We start from the raw sequence: 19,946 nt of genomic DNA on the forward strand, positions 1-19,946 counted from the left end.
ACCATTACACAAATTACATTCTCCAGGAGAGACAACTGGGTCTTCTAGGTCAGAACACTGGACAAGGTATCAGAAGATCTGAGTTCTATTCCCAGCCTGTAATGCAGGGCTTGTCTATACAAAACACTGAATTTGTGGCAAGCTGCTGTGAAAGTCTATCCCACATTAGGCTGGTGAGTACCAAGTGTCCATGTGGGCCCTGCTGCTGCATACCAAATATTCCATAGCATGGTTTGCTCTACCCCACTTGAAAGTGGAATAGATTGAAGTATACTAGAGAATGGGTAGTGCTTGGCAGCAGGTTCCACATGGACATTTTGCATTCAGAAGGCTAATGTGGGGTAGAGTTACACTGCAGCTTGCCACAAACTAAAAGTGTTCTTACATACAAACCATGACTTGCAGCAGCATCCTAGGCAAATCACTGAAACTCTGTGCCCTGGTTTCCTCCCCCTGTCTGCAAAATGTGTGTAATAATGCCTAATGCTCATATGTATATCTAGCCTTAATTAAGGCTAGATTGTGACTTGAGCTATACACTCATGTGAAGGAATATGAATGCTCCTTGTGGCCACACTCCAGTTGTGCAGCAGGAAGTGCATACTACATGCCAATTTCTCTTTCCACACAGCAACTGTCCCAGCACAGAGCATGTCATAATTTGCTGCTGATAAAGCCCAGCAGTAAAGTTACTAGCTTCTCAGATGGGATTATGTCTCAGAGGGGGTGTCTCTGGGTCACGGTGCTTCCTGGGCCAATGCACATTTTGCCCTACCCCTTTTTCAGGACTGTGCCTAAAGACAAAAATCTATCCCTTATTATTTGTAAAGTGCTTTTTGATTCTGGGCTGAATGGGACTATCCCAATGCAAAGTGTTATTTTTCCACAAGCTCTGGTTCCTGATTTGACATTCTGTATATAAATCATTTACAATAAAAGTGAGATAACCTATAGTGAATGTAGGAGGTGGAAATTAACTGGGTTTAACATGAAAGTTACCTCTAGCAGTAGTGGATAGACGAGAGAACATGTTCAGCATTGTGTCCAAATTGCCTCTTTATGGCATAGCTGCTGTTTCCTCTTTGTTTCCATTAGAGGGTGCTCTTGTTTCAAAAATCCCTGAATCCCACGTCTCGCCATCAAAGTATTTCCTTTAAAGTAAGTCTTCAAGTTAGGTGGTCCAGTCCAGCGACCTAAATGCTAAGCCAGGTAAGAGACAGTGTGGTTCAACAAGATAGCATTTCTTATTTTTCCTGACCTATGAGTCAGAATCACTGTAGACATTTAAGATCAAGAAACAGCAGCTGTGCAAAAACTGTTCTCCTTGGAATCTCCCTTTACACAGACCCTGCTCTGAGCCTCAGCAAATGGATTAATAGTACTTTTCACAGTTTCTTTTCAAGGACGAGGGAAAGGAACATTTGTATTTTAAAGTCCATTTATAAAACAAACAACAACAACAACAGTAGTCATTTCTATGGTGGATTGTAAAGATAAACCCAACCCAATTGTTACAAAGCTTTCAGACAGGGACATTTTAAACAACAAACAAACAAAAGAAACTTCACACATAGGGCAGGGATTTCTACTTTATCAGGAAGGTAATGACGACAGGGTCTGCTGGCACAAGGTCAGAACTGTCCCCAACAGAACCTACAAAGCCCAGTTCAATGGAAGACTTCACCCAACCAGCATGCTATTACAGTGTTCAGTTTTTGTCCTTTAATGTCAGATATCACATGGCCACTTGACATGGGTTTTGTACATTTGGAAAGATTTTAGTTCTTCTTTTCATTAGTCCATTGGGTTATTAGAAGTTGCATCACTTGTTACCTACCCTATCTCCCAGGCAAACAGCAGTGTGACCAAGGTGGTAGCCTAAATTCATCACTTCTGATTGCATTGTGTTTTAAAAGTGCTCAAGCCTGAATGATTGTAAAAGAAGACAGCATCCCAACAATTCTCATAACACCATTTTGACGGGCTCTTTGAAGTACAATGGGGCTGAGCACTGTCCATATTTGGGAACTTTGTAGTTAAATATGCTTGCATCTGCTTAGAGACAGTTGACCCTTCAGGCAGTGGGGGGAAGCCCTCTTTGTCAAGATCCAGCTGGAGATAGGAAGAAGGAACTCTCCTCTCTCTCCACTTGAGTTGCAGGCTGCCGCATTTACAACCGATTCTTCTGGCCATGGTTTTTACTTGCGCTTAGCAGCAGCTGTGCCCCCAGCTGGGAGTTTTCACTTTCTATTTTTAAAATCAGTGAAATCAGGAGCATATGGGGTCTATAATTTACCATGAATTTTTAATAATAAAATCCACTCAGTGTATCAGGCTGTAATTCCAGCCTGGAGATCCTGGTGACACTGTTCCACAGCTTCAGCTTTGCTCCTTAAGCCAAACATCCTTTGCTGGAACTTTTACAAACTAGGAATGCTTAATGAGATATACCGAGCTGTGCTACGTTCTCCATGTTCTACTATTGACTACCATAACCCAGTACATTGCCCATAGCTTTGTGCTGCTGTCTACTGTATGTTCACCAGCTTTGGGAAACAGAGGTTAATATTAATGACAGCTTATTTGGTTCAAAGTTTGTGATCAGCTATGAATATTGGTTACCTTTAAGATGCTCTCACCCCCCTAAACTGTGCTGACAGCTGTGTTCAGCCCATGACGCACTCTGGGTTATCCATTCAAGTATTTTTTTTTAATCAAGTTGCATTTAAGTAGGCAACTACCTTCAGCTAAAAGGCAAAAGGGAGGAGGGGGAAGAGAGAGTTGAGACAATGCCTGGATAAGTGTTAGAGCGAGATCATGGTATAATGGGAGGTAAACTGCACTCAGAATGAACAAAAAGTGCTGAGCTGTGGAGGAGTTCTGTAACTGAATTTTAAATGTTCTCTTTTCCTTCCTTGGGGCTAGGACCTCAAAAATATTTTGTTGCCCAACTGCCACTTTTGGCACACAAATAGCAGAATCAGCCCCCCCCTTGGATTCACAACCTCCCACCCCCATCTCACAGCTGATGCTGAATGCTGTAGGTGCTTAAACTCACTTAGCACCTAAATTTTTACAATGAAGTTCCCTAGGCACCTGTAGGCATGCATGGCTGTCCCTCACTGTCAATCTCCGAGGGCAGCCATGCCTCTTTGCTGTCACACACCTGGAAGGGCAGTCTGTCTCTAGGTCTCAAACCCACAGGCAGGATAAAGCAGTGAACAGTTCAGGAGCCCAGGCCCTTAGGCAGGGCACCAAGCAATCTAGGGCTCCAGCCCTCAGGCAAGGTAGAGAAGGTAAGAGTCTAGGAGCCTGGCCTTCAGGCAGGGATGAGCACCAAACACAGTCTAGGTCTCAAACAGTAGACCAACACTGGCCTCCTGGCCTATGGTGGGGAGGCTGCTACCCCAGGGGTGGGATAGCAGAAGGTAGGGGGATGTAAGCCACCCAACTCCACCACAACCCAGCTCAGGGCCCTAACAGTGGCAGAGGGGTCCACCATTGGGTCAGCATGGATCTGCCCGCAACACACTGACCTTGTATCAGGCCAGCACTCTACCAGACAGGTCATCTAGTTTCTCTGGGCTACTTCCTATTCTCCCCAGGTTTGGTACCTCAGTGCAGTGAGTGTGTGATGTCTCCTCGGGGTATGCCAGCAGTAGCAACCCCAACAGCTCCTCAGGCTTGGCTGGGTCTAGCAGCTCTGGTAGCTTAGGCAAGTCCTCAGGGTAACTGAAGTCTCCTGTGGGCTCCTGCATCAGCATTGGGGAGAATGCATCCACCTCCTTCGACAGCTACTGCCCAACTGAGCTACAGGGCCTGCCTTTTATCCTTCCTGGTCCTGTCCCACCCCTCTGCTTCCGGTGTGGTAAGCATGGCTTTCCTGGTTCCACCCACCAGGGGGAATCTGGCCATCCCTCACTGTCTGAGGATGGCCACACCTCTTTGCTATAGCACCTATGTTTCTGTCTCTGGGCATGTGCACTGCAGCCCCACTCTAGGTGTCCAGATGCCTCTCTCCCAGTGCAATGCAAGGACCAGGGGAAGATGGGTGTTTCTTCACCTGGAGGGCCTGTTTCGGTAAAAGTGCTCAGAGCTCACCTACCGGATTGGGGCCCATCTGCAAACTCATACAACACAACTGTGAAAGGAAGCCACTTCCTCGTAATAGCTTTTAGCTCAATGGAGAGGGTACATACCTGGGATGTGAGAGACCTCCAGTTCAAATCCCCCCTCCAAGTGAGGGGGAGAAGGGATTTGAACAAGGATCTGCCATCGCTAAGGTGAGTGCCTTTGGCATATAGGATATTTTGATATGGGGAATCCCCCAGTCTCTTTTTTTGAAGCTGTTCCATTGTGGTTAAATAATTTAAAATTACACTGGAGCAGGGGGACTGGACACAGGTTTCCCAAATCCCAGGTGAGTGCTCTAAGCTGGCTATAGAGTCACTTTTTCTCTCTTGCTCATTGTTTATTGGAACAGGTTCAAGAGGAGGGATTCCCTATATCAAACTATCCAATATCCCCATGGTTGGAGCACTCTCCTGAGAGATGGCAGATCCCTGTTCAAATCTCTTCTCCCCCTGAGGTGGAAGGGGTACTTGAAATAGGAAGTCTCTCTCATCCCAGGTGAGTACCCAAACCACTGATCCAGTAAGCATGCTCGGAGCTCACCTACCAGATTGAGGCCTGTATGTCAGGTCCTTCTCCTTCCCCTCACAGCTGTTTTGTGAGAGTTCACGTACAGGCCTCAATCTGGTAGGTGAGCTCTGAGCACACTTACTGGATCAGGCTCTGCAGGAGAAGGAACGCCTAACTTCCCCTGGTTTGTGCACTGCACTGGGGCTTACGTGGGAGAGAGACAACTGGACACTTAGAGTGGGGTATACTGCACTTGTCCAAAGGCAGAAACACAGGCACCTAGGGAACTTGTTACTTCAACAACTTAGATCCTGAGTCAGTTTAGTGGCAGCAGTTTTGTGAATCCCAGTGGAGCCTAAATCCCAGAATAAGGCACCTAACACAGAAGTTTGGCACCTTAATCATTTTAGGAATCTAGCCCTATTTTCCAGCCTTATCAACTATGAATCTAGTAAGTGTCCCATTGCCTTAGAGGCTTGAGAATTCAGTGGGAATGGATTCTGCATTCTCCTCTCAGCCTAAGACAGAGATGAGGGACATTGGCAGTGTAATGTGAGGATGCTTGCACTGGTGCTGCCTAGACTGTAGATATCCTGTAGATCTACAGAGAACCACAGACTCTAAGGATGTGAATCCAGCACTTTTCAACAGCACTAAGTTCAGTTTTAAAAGATGAAATAGAAGCCTGAACCCCACTGATGCATGCAAGAAATGAAACAAGGCTGAAGAAAACAGTGTAAAACCGGATGTTGAGTGAATGCCCCAACTTTTTGAAGCCAGATTTGCTTTTCTTTGGTAGTTAATTAGACACATGAGTTTCCCTCATGCTGCTTGTATGACTTCAATTGCTGACTTGATTTAACCCAGAGGTTAATTGACATAAGATAAACAAGTCTTCATGGCATCACACTTGGCTTTCCACCAAATCATAAAGTTCTGTTTGCATCCTCTTTTGCCATTTCTGACTTCATAAGATTGGGTCTTGTTTTTGTTAATTTTTTTACCTTTCATGCTAAGCCAGTTATCTGCAAAATTCACGTTGGTAATTACTGCTGATTAGGGCAACACCTATTGACAGAGGTAGTGCTCATCAGCTGCAGTCTCATCATCTACTGAACAGAGCCAACAGGGCTCTTGGGAACCAAACAAATGTTTCATCTTTTAGATCATTAGATCATTCCCCTGCAGCAGCATCCAGTATAGATAACAATCTACACACTTAAAAGGCAGGCCTGGAAACTGAAGAGCAATTTGGCTAATAGCATGCCATACTTGGACTGTCTTAGTAGGGGGATGGATAAAATGACCTAATGGGGCTTTTCCATCTCTTGTTTCTATGTTGTCTTTTGCTCTCAGGAAATGGTGAGCCAGCTGGTGAGAAGATATTTCTGTTTGTGTATTCTCCTGGTTCCTTTATTTGTTATATTTCTCTTGGTTACTTTGGGAAGAAAAATCATATGATGTAAGTTGGGAGACATAGAGAGGTCAAAACTGAACAAGGTTAAACAAATATCTGTCATAGGATTTTTTTAGATAATAACATGCCATAAACTCTGAGCTGGTAGTCAGTGGGAGATCTGAACTCACATTTGGCTTCTGCGTCCTGAGACAGGTTGATAGGGTAAAGGGGCAAAACTTCAATCAGTGTCAAATACTTCCATAGCCAGGTAGCTAGCTGACTAGCGTTCAGCACACAAGGGAACATCCTGCACATAGTTGGACATCACAAGAGTTATGATCTTCTTTTTTTCTTTATGCCACTTTGCCTGGTGAGGGGTCATGGTGGCAGCAGGGAGAGTAGGGAGCACCAGACCTCCCTTTCCACTCCAACAGGTTCCATCTCCTCCTGGGGGATTCCCCAGGGTTCCCAGGCCAGCTGGGAGATATAATCCCTCCAGTGTGTCCTGGATCAGCCTTGGGGCCTCTGCCCAGTAGGACGCTCCTGGTAGAGTTCCATAGATTCATAGGTACTAAGGTCAGAAGGGACCATTCTGATCATCTAGTCTGACCTCCTGCACAATGCAAGCCACACAATCTCACCCACCCACTCCTACAAAAAACCTCACAACCCTCCCCGGAGGCATCCTTATTAGGTGCCCAAACCACCTCAGCTGGCTCCTCTCGATCTGGAAGAGTAGTGGCTCTACTTCGAGGCCCTCCCATGTAGCCAAGCTCCTCACCCTATCTCAAAGAGTAAGTCCAGCCACCCTGCGGAGAAACCTCATTTCTGCCGCTTTACCCATGATCTCGTCCTTTTGGTCATTACCCAAGTTCATGACCATAGGTGAGGATGGGGATGTAGAGCGACCTATAAACCGAGAGCTTCATCTGAGAACTCAGCTCCCACTTCACCAACACTGATTGGGACAGCGCCTGCCTCACTGCCGCTGCCGCACCAATCTGCGGTCGATCTCCCGCTCCCGCTTGCCATCACTTGTGAATAAGACCCCTAGATACTTTAACTCTTCCACTCAGGGCAGCTGCTCCCCCCTCACCTGGAGAGAGCAGTTCACTTTCTTCCAGGAGAGGACCATGACCTCTGATTTGGAGATGCTGATTCTCATCCCAGCTGCTTCACACTCAGCAGCGAAACATTCGTGTGCGCTTCAGAGATCACAGTCTGAAGAAGCAAGAAGGAGGACATCATCTGCAAACAACGGAGATGCCACCTCTGAGTCCCCGTACCAGATGCACTCCACAGCTCAGCTGCACCTTGATATCCTGTCCATGAAAATCACAAACAAGGGTTATATGATTTTTAATATTAATTTGATGGTCATGAAAATGGTGGATTAATAGAAGAGGCAAGAGCCAGGCATAGTGCTCGGATGGCCCATGTATACTCACACACTCACCTTTGCCAGTGCATCAGAAGCCTTGAGGTATAGCCTCTTCTACTGTTCTAAGCCTGACCTTTCCTATGCAGAGATTGCCAATTAGCTTGGTTCATATCGTGGACAAAAATCTACTAGGAATTAAGATAAGACCAACATACTCAATTTTACTTGTGACTTGAGGTAAGATTTGAGGCCATGTCCCCCGCAGTGAAAACACAGTATAGTGACAATGAGCAAAGTTTTTTGGCAGAAACTTTTTTCCAGGGAAAGAAACAAATATGATCACAGCAAAATGCTTGCAAATTCATCTTGGTTTCACCAAATTGTTTGGGTAAGAAAAAAAAATATCTGAAAAAAACATCAAAACATTACATTTTGATATTTTCTAAATGAAATCCTTCAATTTTTTGTTTTGAAATCTTTGTTTTAAAGTGTCTCTTAGTTTTGCCATAAAAACAATAAAGACATTTTTAATGGTAGAAATTGAAACAAAACATTTCAGTTTTGTTGAAGCAAAATGTTTCATTTGATCCAACCTGATTTTTTTTCCATGGGGGGAGGGAGGGAGAACTAAAAAAATGTTTTCAGTCCAACCTGAAAACTTTTTTTAAATTACCAGCAAAATATTATTTGCACAGCTCTAGTAATTACCCACTACACCATAGTTATGGTGGTGATCAAAGAAGATGATAGGAATGAAAACCCCTTGGCTTCATAGTTCAAAGCCTTTGGAAAATAAAACCTCTGGAGCTGCAGAGTGTTAGCTCAGACTGAATTTAGTGAGGGAGTTCCCAAGCACTCAATATGTAAGCACAGTAGAAATAAACACAACTATTTTGTTTATATAGACTCCCATTATACATTCTGACTGATGGTAGGTTACCACAATGTTGAAGTACCAAAAGGTCATGGATTCAGAAAAAATATTGAGTGAAATTGTAAAAATCACTTATGCCATCACTTTTCTTTTATAGTGTAGATTCCAACCTGGCCATCTTTTCAGGCAGGGACTTCATGCATGTTCTGTGGAAGACCGAAAGTGGGCCATTTTCTATGAGGCTTCACAGCAAAACCGGCCCCCATCACTGTGTTCTGTGCAGTCCGTGGCACTGATTGTCCTTCCTGAAGGCAAGGAAAAGGCTGTCTCTAGCTATACAACCATGCATGACCACCAGAGGTATGAAACAGCAAAGCTGCACCTTCTCCCAAGAAATACATAATGCTACCAATTCTGTCACTGTCAGTCTCAACCTATCTCAAGCAGGGAACCCCATTAGACCAACCAATTCTATCAGCAGAGTAATCTTTGTTGTACTATACATATTTACTGCTACTGGGTAGTAGTCCTGTGTTGTCAGGTGTGGATGTCACACAGGAATAATGTAATATAATGAAATGCTTCCTTCATTTGCCCGTAAATCACCTGAACATGCAGCCTCCATAATTCTGCAGACCCTCTTCTCATCTAGGCCAAGAGACAAGAACTGAGCTTCAATCCTCTATGTAGCAGCACTACACTGGCCTCACCTTAAAAGACACACATGCTGCAACTCTTGTCCCCAAACTTTGGTGGAGGCTCAGGAAAGGAGAGCATGCCTTTTGCTGTTTCTAGTACAAATAAGTTGATAAGGTGTTTTCTATTTCTTTTAGCTATGTTCTCCAGGGGTGATATGTGCTAGCCCATCACAACTCCAGGGCCTTCCAATGCTACTTAATGACCAGAGTAAGTCCACATTCTCCTCAACTCCCTCTTAAAACAAAAAAAGGCATTGTTTCTGTTCTGGTTGGGCAACATGAGCCGTCAGCCCAGCCTCGCTAGTGAACACTGATAATGTAATGTGGTGGCACTGACTGATCTTAAGCTAACAAGCCAAAAGGAATATCCCTTCCTCTCCAACCTTTACACTTCCACATATGGCTTTAATTGTGGTTCTTGGTCACATGGGAAGTGATTGTGATGGCCTCTGCTCAGAACTTAGTGGGCAGTAATCTATAAAACAGAGCTCTGATTCTTAGAAAGGGGAGCATGCGAGTGGGGGATGCACTGCATCAGGGCTTGTTTTAAAAGACTGAAGAGTAGGGAAGGTATACTTTACAAGGCAAATTATTTGCTTTCCCACTTCCCTTAATCAGGTAAATAAGATCTAAATGATTCCTGACAGGAGACAGAAGACCTGAAGTTAAGCACTTGCCAGGAGGAAAGAGAGACACCCCCAAAAAACTGCCTGAATGTAAATGTTCAGGAATTACCCTTTTAAGAGATAAAGGAGGGAAAAGGAACAGAGAACATAATTGTGCCCTGCAGCCATTTTGGGAGGGGAGCTAAGCTGGGCTTGGCATGGTGCCAGTTCACTGGCTCAAATTTCACCTGTAAAAGCCCTGTAGACATTAAAAAAGCATTCATTATCCACACTGACACAAAAAACTTATTATGCTCTATTTTTCCAATCCTGCTAACTATGCATGAACCGTTCCTGCTGGAGAACAGTATTACCTGCTTCTTCAGACTCCTCGCTGATCATAGCATCCCATGGGTTTTTGTTTTTAATTACATGGAATATTCTGTGCTGGACTCTTGGACAATGGGAATCAAGATGAGAGCTCCTAGTTAGTTCTTGTTTGAGTGGCACTGACAGCAAGCATGGGCACCATGAGCCCAAAGCCCACCATCTCTCCAGCCTTCTTGGTCATTCACAGTCAGATGTCTTATTACTCAATGCCTGATGGATTCAGCTGAAATCCACTAGCCCCTTTGTGGGCAGGCTAAAACTGGCACATGTCTTGATATAATAAGTTGTGCATTATCTATTAAGACACTTAAGGCCTTTTGATAGCACGTGTTTGCATTTTAGTACATGTTACTTTTCCCCGTGTAGGCCTATCCTGGCCTTATTGCTAAGTATGTTCAAGGGCTGGGCGAAACTCTTTCATTAGACTTCACTGGTTTTGAGATAGACTTTCATTAGCACTTTGCCTTCAATGGCAAATCTATTGTGGCTACCCATAACCAGGGTATAATAGCAGCTAGAGTGGCAGTGGTTAATGTTCTCTTCCAGTCTAATGCAACTGTTGTGTCTGCAATGTGGCAGGCAGACACTAAGACAAAATTAACCAGTGAATTAGCAGACTCCACTCCATGGGATGGCAGCTATACTGAGTGTGCTTCCTGAAGTCAAGGCTGAAATCAGGACCCTTGTGTGGGCTAAAGTCAGCGCATTTCCCAGGTGAAACAAGAGAGTGAGCAAGCAGGAACCTATCTCAGCCAGCAGTCACCTTTCCCAGCTCACATCAGTGAGATGGTCATCAGCTACTAAGGAGATTCCACTAAAGTTACATTATTGCAAAACACTACCCATTGTTTTGTGGCCACGATGCAAATAGCTTACATCAGCACTGTATTAACAAAGGAGGAGGAAATGGCCTCTGTGTATACATGACAATGGATTTTCTCCAAGACATGTTGCAGCTTTTCCCTCAAGACCAAAAGAGAATTCTTCTCATCTTGCCAAGGACGCTTTTCCCAGCATGTGTATGCTCTGCTGCACAGCATTGCAATTTGCGTGGTTTCACAACATCAGGAGCTGAGAGTTTACTTGAGACAAATGTTTAACAATAAGTCTGAATGCTATTCAGGACTCAAGGGTGGGGCAGCCTTTTTTCCCTCCCAGCTAAAGAAGCTTAAAACGTTTATGTGGTTTGGTGCATGTATGTTGTTCAAGAGACACAAGAAAAATGAGCACGGAATTTGGTCAGAGGGCTAGAGTGCTGGAGGGTAAGGAAGGTGGCACAATGAGTGAACTAACTACCATTTGCAACCCTAGGTTCAAGTCTAAATTGTCGATCGTAAGGAATTTGGCAGCCTTAATATAGTTAATGTTGACTCACATCTATCACAAAGCACATGGACCACTGGCACACCTTAGCAAACTGACAAGGTCTGCTCAAAAAACACTAAGGACTGGAATACTAAGAGTGTTCCAGGCAGGAATGACCTGGATCCCTAAATGGCACCCTCAAGGATTGAACTCACAACCCTGTGTTTAGCAGGCTAATGCTCAAGCCACTGAGCTATCCGGTGCTGGAAGATGTGAATGGGGAAGCTTGTGCAGTTGTTGCTTGCATGCGCATTAGCCAGAGAATTAGTTGCTGACTCTCATAAGTACTAGGATCTCTTGAAATCTTTCTGGTTAAAAACAAACAAACAAACACCACCACCAGCAAGGAATAATTGAGAAAACAAATTAGAGGCAAAGATGAAGCTCCTATTCTAAAGCCCAATGAAATTAAAAGGGAAAGTCCCATCAATTTCAGTGGGCTTTGGATCAGACTCAAAGTAAAATAGGTAGTTGCAGATTTTGTTGAAGAAATAACATGGTAGGTGTTTGTAGTTATGTACTGCAGCATTTTACCCTAAAAAGAGAGTATGAGAATTAAACCAACTGCTTTTCATCAACTCCATGTACATTTCTGGTGGGGGTGGGGGAGAAGCCATTAGCATCCCTTTGTGTGAATGTCACCTCAGACAAGATCTATTGCTTCAAGTGATCAAGGTCCATTCTGAATTTAATCCCTCTCAGACCTATCAATGGGATCTCATACCTGATAGGTATACTTCTTCCATCTTTTGGCTCTTTTTGATCCTTGGTGGTTTTAGCAGACCCCAAACAAGCTCCTATGCTGCATCCACAGATGGGTCTGTAGTGTTTAATAGTTGCAGCAGAGAAGTCAGGTAAATCCTATATTTAGTCCCAACTGTGCCATGCTCATAATTTTGTTCTTGGGATAGGTAGGTCACTTGGCCTCACCTGACCAAGCTAGAGAACTGGGCAAAAAGGAAGACCTTGGAAAGGAAGGATGATCTTGTGTAGAGCCATGTAAATAATCAATTTTTTGGTTTGCTGACCAAACTGAGGAACTGGTATGGGGAGGAGGGGAATCATTTTGGGTTGATCCAAAATAAACTTTTTTGTTTTTGTTTTTGGGCAAAACAAAAAAAATTATTTGTATAGCACAACACATTTTGTTTCCTTTTGGGGCATTTTAACTTAACTGTTTTTTTTTAAATCAATGTAGTGGCTCAGTGCGGTGGCCCTCCCACTCTGGGTCCTTGGGAGGCCACCCCACCTCACTGATACATCAGCTGCTGTGGGGAATGAAGCAGTCTCCGCTAGCAGCTGGGGCCCAGGCCAGTGCTCATGCTGAGCGGCAAATAAAGTCAATTAGCCCAGACCCTGGATCAAGGTGGGGTAGTAAAGAGTCTGAGGCTCAGGCTTCTGGCCTGGGGAAGAGGAGACTGCCACCCCTGGGTTGGGGTGGCAGGGGGGAAGCAGGCCCACCCATTCCACTGCATCCCGGTCCAGAGCCCTAGCAGTGACAAAGTACTTTGTCACTGGGTCAGCAAGGATCCACGCTGCAACACGCTGATTCACCCTCTATCAGCATTGTGGCCAGACAAGGGTCTGCTACCCCTTGGCCACTTCCACACTCCCTTTCTTGGTGTCCTGTTGCTGTGAGGAGAGATTGAGGTTGACGGTGGCTTCTGGGACTGCGAGCAAGTCTTTGGGGGGTCTGGTCCGTTAGCAGTCCAGGCCAGTTGTCTGCTTCCTCCAAGTCTGAATCAGCTACCAGCCCCAGTGGCCCAGGCCAGTCCTGCTCCAGCAATACTCTCTGCCGCTTCCCAGCTCGGGAGGCCACAGGAGGCGTCTGGTCTCTCTGGTGGTTGCCTCCCTACGGAGCTTTCTGAGCTGCCTTTTATACTTCCTGCCCCTCCCACCCACTTCCAGGGGGAGGAGCAACTAGGCCCTGGCTCCACCCACCAGGGCTCAGTGTGGGGGCCCTCCTACTCTGTGTTCTAAACACACACCCTCTTAAGTCCAGCTCCCGATCTTCGGAGCTGGGCTCTTGGCTTTCCCCTACGTGGGACAGAAAGTTTGCATTAGCATTCTGTTTCCCCACACAGTGTTGGATAGTGAAGGCATACTGCTGCAAGGTGAGGTACCATCTCATCAGCCGAGCGTTTGCGGTTTTCATGGTACCCAACCACTTTAGGGGCTCATGATCTGTTATCAGAATGAAGGGTTTCCCAAAAAGGTACTATCTGAAGGCCTTAATCACCCATTTGATGGTGAGGGCCTCCGTTTCTATAACTGTATAGTGGCATTCTCTGGGGAAGGGCTTCCGGCTAATGTAGAGGATAAGGTGCTCTTCCCCATCCACCTCCTGGGACAAGGCTGTCCCTAGCCCCACCTCTGAAACATCCATCTGGGCCAGGAACTCTTGGTCAAAATTGGGGCTGAATAGTACAGGTTCTCGACACAGGCTCTCCTTGAAGGTTTGGAATGCGTCTTCGCACTCCGCTGACCATCATACTCGACGTGGGCTGTCCTTAGTTAAAAGGACTGTGAGGGGAGCCACAATGGATGCAAACTCGGGGATAAAGTGTTGATAGTATCCTGCTATACCCCAAAACTGCCTTACCTGCCGCTTTGTAGTTGGCATTTGGCAGGCCTGCAGGTCTGAACCTTCCCTATGAGGGCTGTACGAGGCCTCGCCTGAGGGTATATCCCAGGTAGGTAGTTTCCTGCCATCCAATCTGACATTTCTTCAGGTTGGCCATGAGGCCTGCTTTCCAAATGGTCCACAGGACTGTCACTACCTGGAGTAACTTGCATAATGACAGGTTTCAGAGTAGCAGCCGTGTTAGTCTGTATTCGCAATTTGAAATTTGTTAGTCTCTAAGGTGCCACAAGTACTCCTTTTCTTTTTACCTGGAGTAAGTGTTCTTCCCAATGGTGACTATAGATAACAATAAGAAAAGGAGTACTTGTGGCACTTTAGAGATTAACAAATTTATTTGAGCATAAGCTTTCGTGAGCTACAGCTCACTTCTGCGAATACAGACTAACATGGCTGCTACTCTAAAATCTGTCATAAATAACAATGTCGTCTAAGTAAGCAGCCGCATAGGTGATATGTGGACTCAGGAGGTGATCCATCATATGCTGAAAGGTAGCCGTGGCCCCATGGTGGCCAAAAGGCATCTGGACAAATTGATACAGCCCCTTCAGAGTGGCAAATGCCATCTTCTCTATCGAACGTGGATCCAGGAGGATCTGCCAATACCCTTTTGTGAGATCAAGTGTGGTGATGTAATTGGTGGTCGAGGAGCTCATCAATCCAGGGCATCAGATAGGCATCAAACTTTGAGATCACATTTACCTTCCGAAAGTCAATACAGAAGCAATGGCTCCCATCAGGTTTTGGGACCAGTACATGGGGCTGTGCCATTCGCTTCGCAACCGCTCAATGATTCCCAATTCTACCATCGTTTGAATCTCCTTTTCTACGATCTCTCGAGCTTCAGAACACTTCTCTGATGGCATGGGGGAACAACCAGCTGGGTCCCGACCTCCTGGGTCTGGGGGTCCCGCTCTACCCGATAGAGGTGATCGGCTGTAAGTTCAAACCCCGCCACTGCACTGCTCCCTGGGGGTCTACTATGGTCCTGTTGATGTGGGACACTTGGTTATAGGCATGATCAAGGGTGGGGTCATCCCGCTGGTCTTGAGGGAAGTTGGACAGGGAGGTTCTTGCAGGGCCTTCCTCCACTGGATCTGGGGGCTGGGTTTGGGTCCGGGACTCATCGGGGTTTTCTTCTCCCTGTTCCTCTCTCTCTGGTTCACTGTGTCCTTCTTCCTTGGCCTCAGGGAGGGGCAACTAGGCCCTGGCTCCACCCACTAGTGCTCAGTCCGGGGGCCCTCCCACTCCGGGTCCTCGGGAGGCCATCCCGCCTCACTACAATTGAAAACAAAGAAAATTCTGAAACCTCAGTCACAAAACCATCAAAGGAGGAGGTGGCACTGATGCAGCCCTGCTTATAGCCAATAAGTATTCACTGGGCCAGAGGAAGCAACTAAAAATGACTCTATAGCCTGGTGGTTTGGGGACTCACCTGGGGAGGAGGGACACCTGGTTACTGTTCCTGCTCTGGTGACTATTTCAGTAGTTTATACAGAAGTGGAATATCTTCTACAGGAGTGACTGAGATTGAGCCCATTCATAATACCACATAACCCAGTAGTGCAGCCATTCATGTGAGAGGTGGAAGACTCCTGTTCAAATCCCTTTACTGAATCATACAGAGTGGGGAGTAGAACTTGGTTCTCCCACATTCTCAGGTGACTAGGCTGGGCCATTGGGTGGCATTACCTGTGGTAGTCTTGTGAATAATACCCAAGTCCCCTTGTGAACTGAGCCCTCACACTTCTGGTTTCTCCAAAACTATGCAGCGAATCGTTGTCAAATTTGTGAATAGTTTGGTCAACCCCAAACTGCACTTTTAGATGAATGAACTATTAGTCCATACAATTTCAACTAGCTCTAGTCTTGTTAAGGCACACAGCTGAAAATCAGGAAGATTTGGGTTCTTTTTCTGGCTCTTCCTCAGACTCCTTGTGTAACCTTGGTCTAATTATGGGTTAATTCCCTCCTGTAATATAGGGAAAATAGCAACCTTCCTCACAGGGGCATTCTGAGGGTAAATTCCTTAATGTAGGTGAGGCACTCAGATTCTATGATGATGAGTGCCAGTAAAAAACCTCTATATAAACAAATATCCTGTGAAAACAACAGGCTGTATTTGAGGTGCTTTCTAAAGTACATTCCAACAGCACTACCCCTACACACACCCACAGAAGAGAAAAATACTATAATATATATAGTGTCAAACGTTAAAGAGCCTCAAAACTAGCCAAAAGTGATAAGGATCCGTAATACAATCTTTTAGAGTAGCAGCCGTGTTAGTCTGTATTCGCAAAAAAAAAAAAAGGAGTACTTGTTGCACCTTAGAGACTAACAAATTTATTTGAGCATAAGTTTTCGTGAGCTTCAGCTCACTTCATCAGATGCATTCGGTGGAAAACACAGTGGGGAGATTTATATACACACACAGAGAACATGAAACAATGGGTTTTATCATACACACTGTAAGGAGAGTGATCACTTAAGATGAGCTATTACCAGCAGGAAGGAGGGGAGGAAGGAGGAAAACCTTTTGTGGTGATAATCAAGGTGAGCCATTTCCAGCAGTTAACAAGAACGTCTGAGGAACAGTGGGGGATGGGGTGGGGGGGGAGAAATAACATGGGGAAATTGTTTTACTTTATGTAATGACCCATCCACTCCAGTCTCTATTCAAGCCTAAATTAATTGTATCCAGTTTGCAAATTAATTCCAATTCAGCAGTCTCTCATTGGAGTCTGTTTTTGAAGTTTTTTTGTTGAAGGATAGCCACTCTCAGGTCTGTAATCGTGTGATCAGAGAGATTGAAGTGTTCTCCAACTGGTTTTTGAATATTATAATTTTTGACGTCTGATTTGTGTTCATTTATTCTTTTACGTAGAGATTGTCCAGTTTGACCAACATATATGGCAGAGAAGCATTGCTGGCACATGATGGCATATATCACATTGGTAGATGCGCAGGTGAACGAGCCTCTGATAGTGTGCCTGATGTGATTAGGCCCTATGATCATGTCCCCTGAATAGATGTGTGGACAGAGTTGGCAACAGGCTTTGTTGCAAGGATAGGTTCCTGAGTTAGTGGTTCTGTTGTGTGGTGTGTGGTTGCTGGTGAGTATTTGCTTCAGATTGGGGGGCTATCTGTAAGCGAGGACTGGCCTTTGATGTACAATCTTTATACATCATGAGGCTAATTCTCAGGTGTGCTGAGTACCCTCTGCTTCCACCGACTTCAGCTGAGTTGTGGGTACTCAGCAATGCAGACACCATATCATCATATAGTTTACAGAAGAGGTGCCAATGTCTGACATTATTATGAAACCTTAGGCCTCAATCCTGCAAATACTCATGCACATGCTTAGCATTATGAGTAGTTTCACTGATTTCAGTGGGATTCTACTCACTGTAGTATCGTTAAGTATTGTCTGGGTTGGGATGCAGGCAGCCCGGCCCAGTGGTTACCACGGGGTGGGAGGCCAGGTCCCCACACCAGTCAGTGTTCAGAACCAGTAAGTCATGAGCTGAGCTCAGGAACCACAAGTCAGATTCCAGGAATTAGGCCGAGTCAGGAAACCAAGATCAGGAAACAGGAATAGGCAGCACTAGGTGAACAGCTCAGAGCATGGTGAAGCCCACTTGTGCAGATGACTTTCTGTTCCTCCTTCTGACTTAAGTAGGGCGAGTAGGCCAATAAGGAGCTCCAGTGTTCCACCAATCAGGGTCTGGGAGAGGAGACTTCTATCTGACCAGGCTTCAAGGAGTTCTGGTTCTAACTGGTGTTAGTAAGCTGTCAGGTGGAGGGGTGGTATGTGATGATGCCTGCAGACCTGGGTTCAAGAGTCATGGATCATGATAAGCACATGCATAGCATGTGTAGGATAGCAGCCTAAAACAACCTATGGAATATTTATTTTTCTCCCTATCAGAGAGTTCTCCCCAGAGGAAAATGTACTTGTGCACATCTGCAGCAGGGCCACTGAGGAAATGCAGGAGAGGTTTCTGTATGAGTGCAGTTGCTTTCCCATATTTCTATGATGACCTCAGATATCAATCTGCCTGCTTCACTGAGTTTCAAAAATGGGAGCAGCAGGTCAACACACACAAGTAAACCAGGGGGAGAAGATTCTATCTCAAAATCAATGAGGTTATGCCAGCATCCGGGCCGGTGCACTTGCTTCTTGATGGGTGGGTTGGGGAGAAGAGTGGAGTCCTGGAACATTATTTTTCATTTAAACAACAATGCTTCTAATGGCAGTATTTTAAGTGTTCTCAAAAAAGCAGCTGGTTTGTCACTTCCTAATACTTTTCAGGGCTGGGAAACTTTGTTTAACTATATTTATAACAGTACCCTGATTTGGGGATGGGACTGAAAACATTCCAACTCTGAGGAATTTCATATGCAGATATGGACTTTATGGCTTGTGCCCCCTTTGAGGGTGTAGGGAACTGGGCTTTTATTCTAGATGGTAGGTGCAGAATGAGTAGCAAAGTGAGAGGGTGGAGTTATTAGTCAGAGAGGTGCTATGTGACTGTATCAGGCAACATAGAGACTAACCAGTGTGACATCATGGCAGGGTTTGATGTGTTGCTGATCCCGTCATTGGCAAGTAGCAGTTTTATCAACCCCAGAAAAATCAAAATTTGGACAACAAATAAAAGTAAATTCTAATCTTAATTGCACACAAAGCTCATTCCCAGGGTCCAAGCCCCCATCCTTCACACATGCATTATGGCACATTGGCTAGTAGCAGCATAGTCTGAAACAGAGCAGCAAACTTAAAGGAAAATACCTACGGGGTAGTCAACACTGCGCTCCCTGTTTGCCAATCAGAGCATGCTACTTCAGACTTGGCTGTGTCAGCGCTCCCTCACCAGTGACCAACCTGCCTCAGACCCACCTCAGAGCTCTCTATTATTTTTGGCGGGGTCTACGACCCTGGGCAACCCAGCCCTGGTGTTTAAGTCTTGCCCAATGCTTTACAGACCTGAGAACACATGTTTTTTTGTTTCAAAGACATTGCTTAAAATAACTTCATCTCTAGAAAGTTGGAGCTGAAGCCCCTTTTCCCTTCCCCCCACTTTGCACAGCTATAGCTCTTGCGAGTACCTAAAAACCAGATGTAACATGAAAGTCTAGTTATCACATGCCTCCCACCCCCGCACCTCTCAACCCTCGCATCCAAAAATCTTTCAGTGGGCTGCAGAAAGAAGTGTATCTGTTTTGGGGGTGGGGGGGCGGAGGGGAAGGATTGGCTGAAAAACATCCCCTCCCCCCATCATCCTGTGCTTTCTTCAGACATGTTTTTAAACACAACCAGTTTTGGTCTGGTTTCCTGGATGGCACATCCTTGTGTCTAGTTAGGATTCATCAATCATCTCATGAGACAGGATAGGACCTGAGGTGACAAGACTGCTGAGAGGTTTCAAGCAAGAAACAGGGAGGATGGGCAGGAAGGCTGGAAGAAAGGATTCCTTTAAGAAAATTGAGCAAAACTGTATTTCTAGAGGGGAGAGGTAATTTAGATTCTAAGAGATAATTTGGCATTCACTTTAATTTGTTCTACCTAAATGAAGATTTTTTTTTTTAATTCAGTACCTGAATTTGTCCATGCTTTCATTTCTGTGGTTTGGAGGGGGTGAATTTAAAATACCTGCCCTACCTAGAGTTCAGAAGGAACCAGCTACTTCCGATGTCTGGAGGGTCCTATATTTTATTCCAAACTGGCACAAGATCTGTTCGGATATTCTTAGCCTTGCTGACACCTTTTTGCTTTTGTTACATTAATGCATGGATGTGAAAAGGGAAGGGACTCTGAGTTCTGGATCCTGTTCCACCAAGCTGCTAATTCGTATTAAGAAAGGTCAAATCTAATAGAGTGCTGCCTTATGCTGAGGCCAAGAGGAAAAAAAATGCATTTTAAAACTCCCTTCAAGGTGTATTAACCCCTTC

The 19,946-nt window shown here is 45.2% G+C and overlaps 1 long non-coding RNA gene across 1 annotated transcript in view; it reads right to left on the reverse strand.

Moving 5' to 3' along the window:
* The window catches only part of LOC122460299, an 86,876-nt gene extending 83,049 nt beyond the window's left edge, over window positions 1-3,827 (reverse strand). Inside the window, exon 1 of the long non-coding RNA XR_006281537.1 lies at window positions 3,615-3,827. This is a non-coding gene — a long non-coding RNA (uncharacterized LOC122460299). The remainder of the gene's footprint in view (window positions 1-3,614) is intronic.
* Window positions 3,828-19,946: the final 16,119 nt, after the last annotated feature.

The sequence above is a fragment of the Dermochelys coriacea genome, chromosome 1 (genome assembly GCF_009764565.3).
Source record: "Dermochelys coriacea isolate rDerCor1 chromosome 1, rDerCor1.pri.v4, whole genome shotgun sequence".
Classification (NCBI taxonomy): domain Eukaryota; kingdom Metazoa; phylum Chordata; order Testudines; family Dermochelyidae; genus Dermochelys; species Dermochelys coriacea.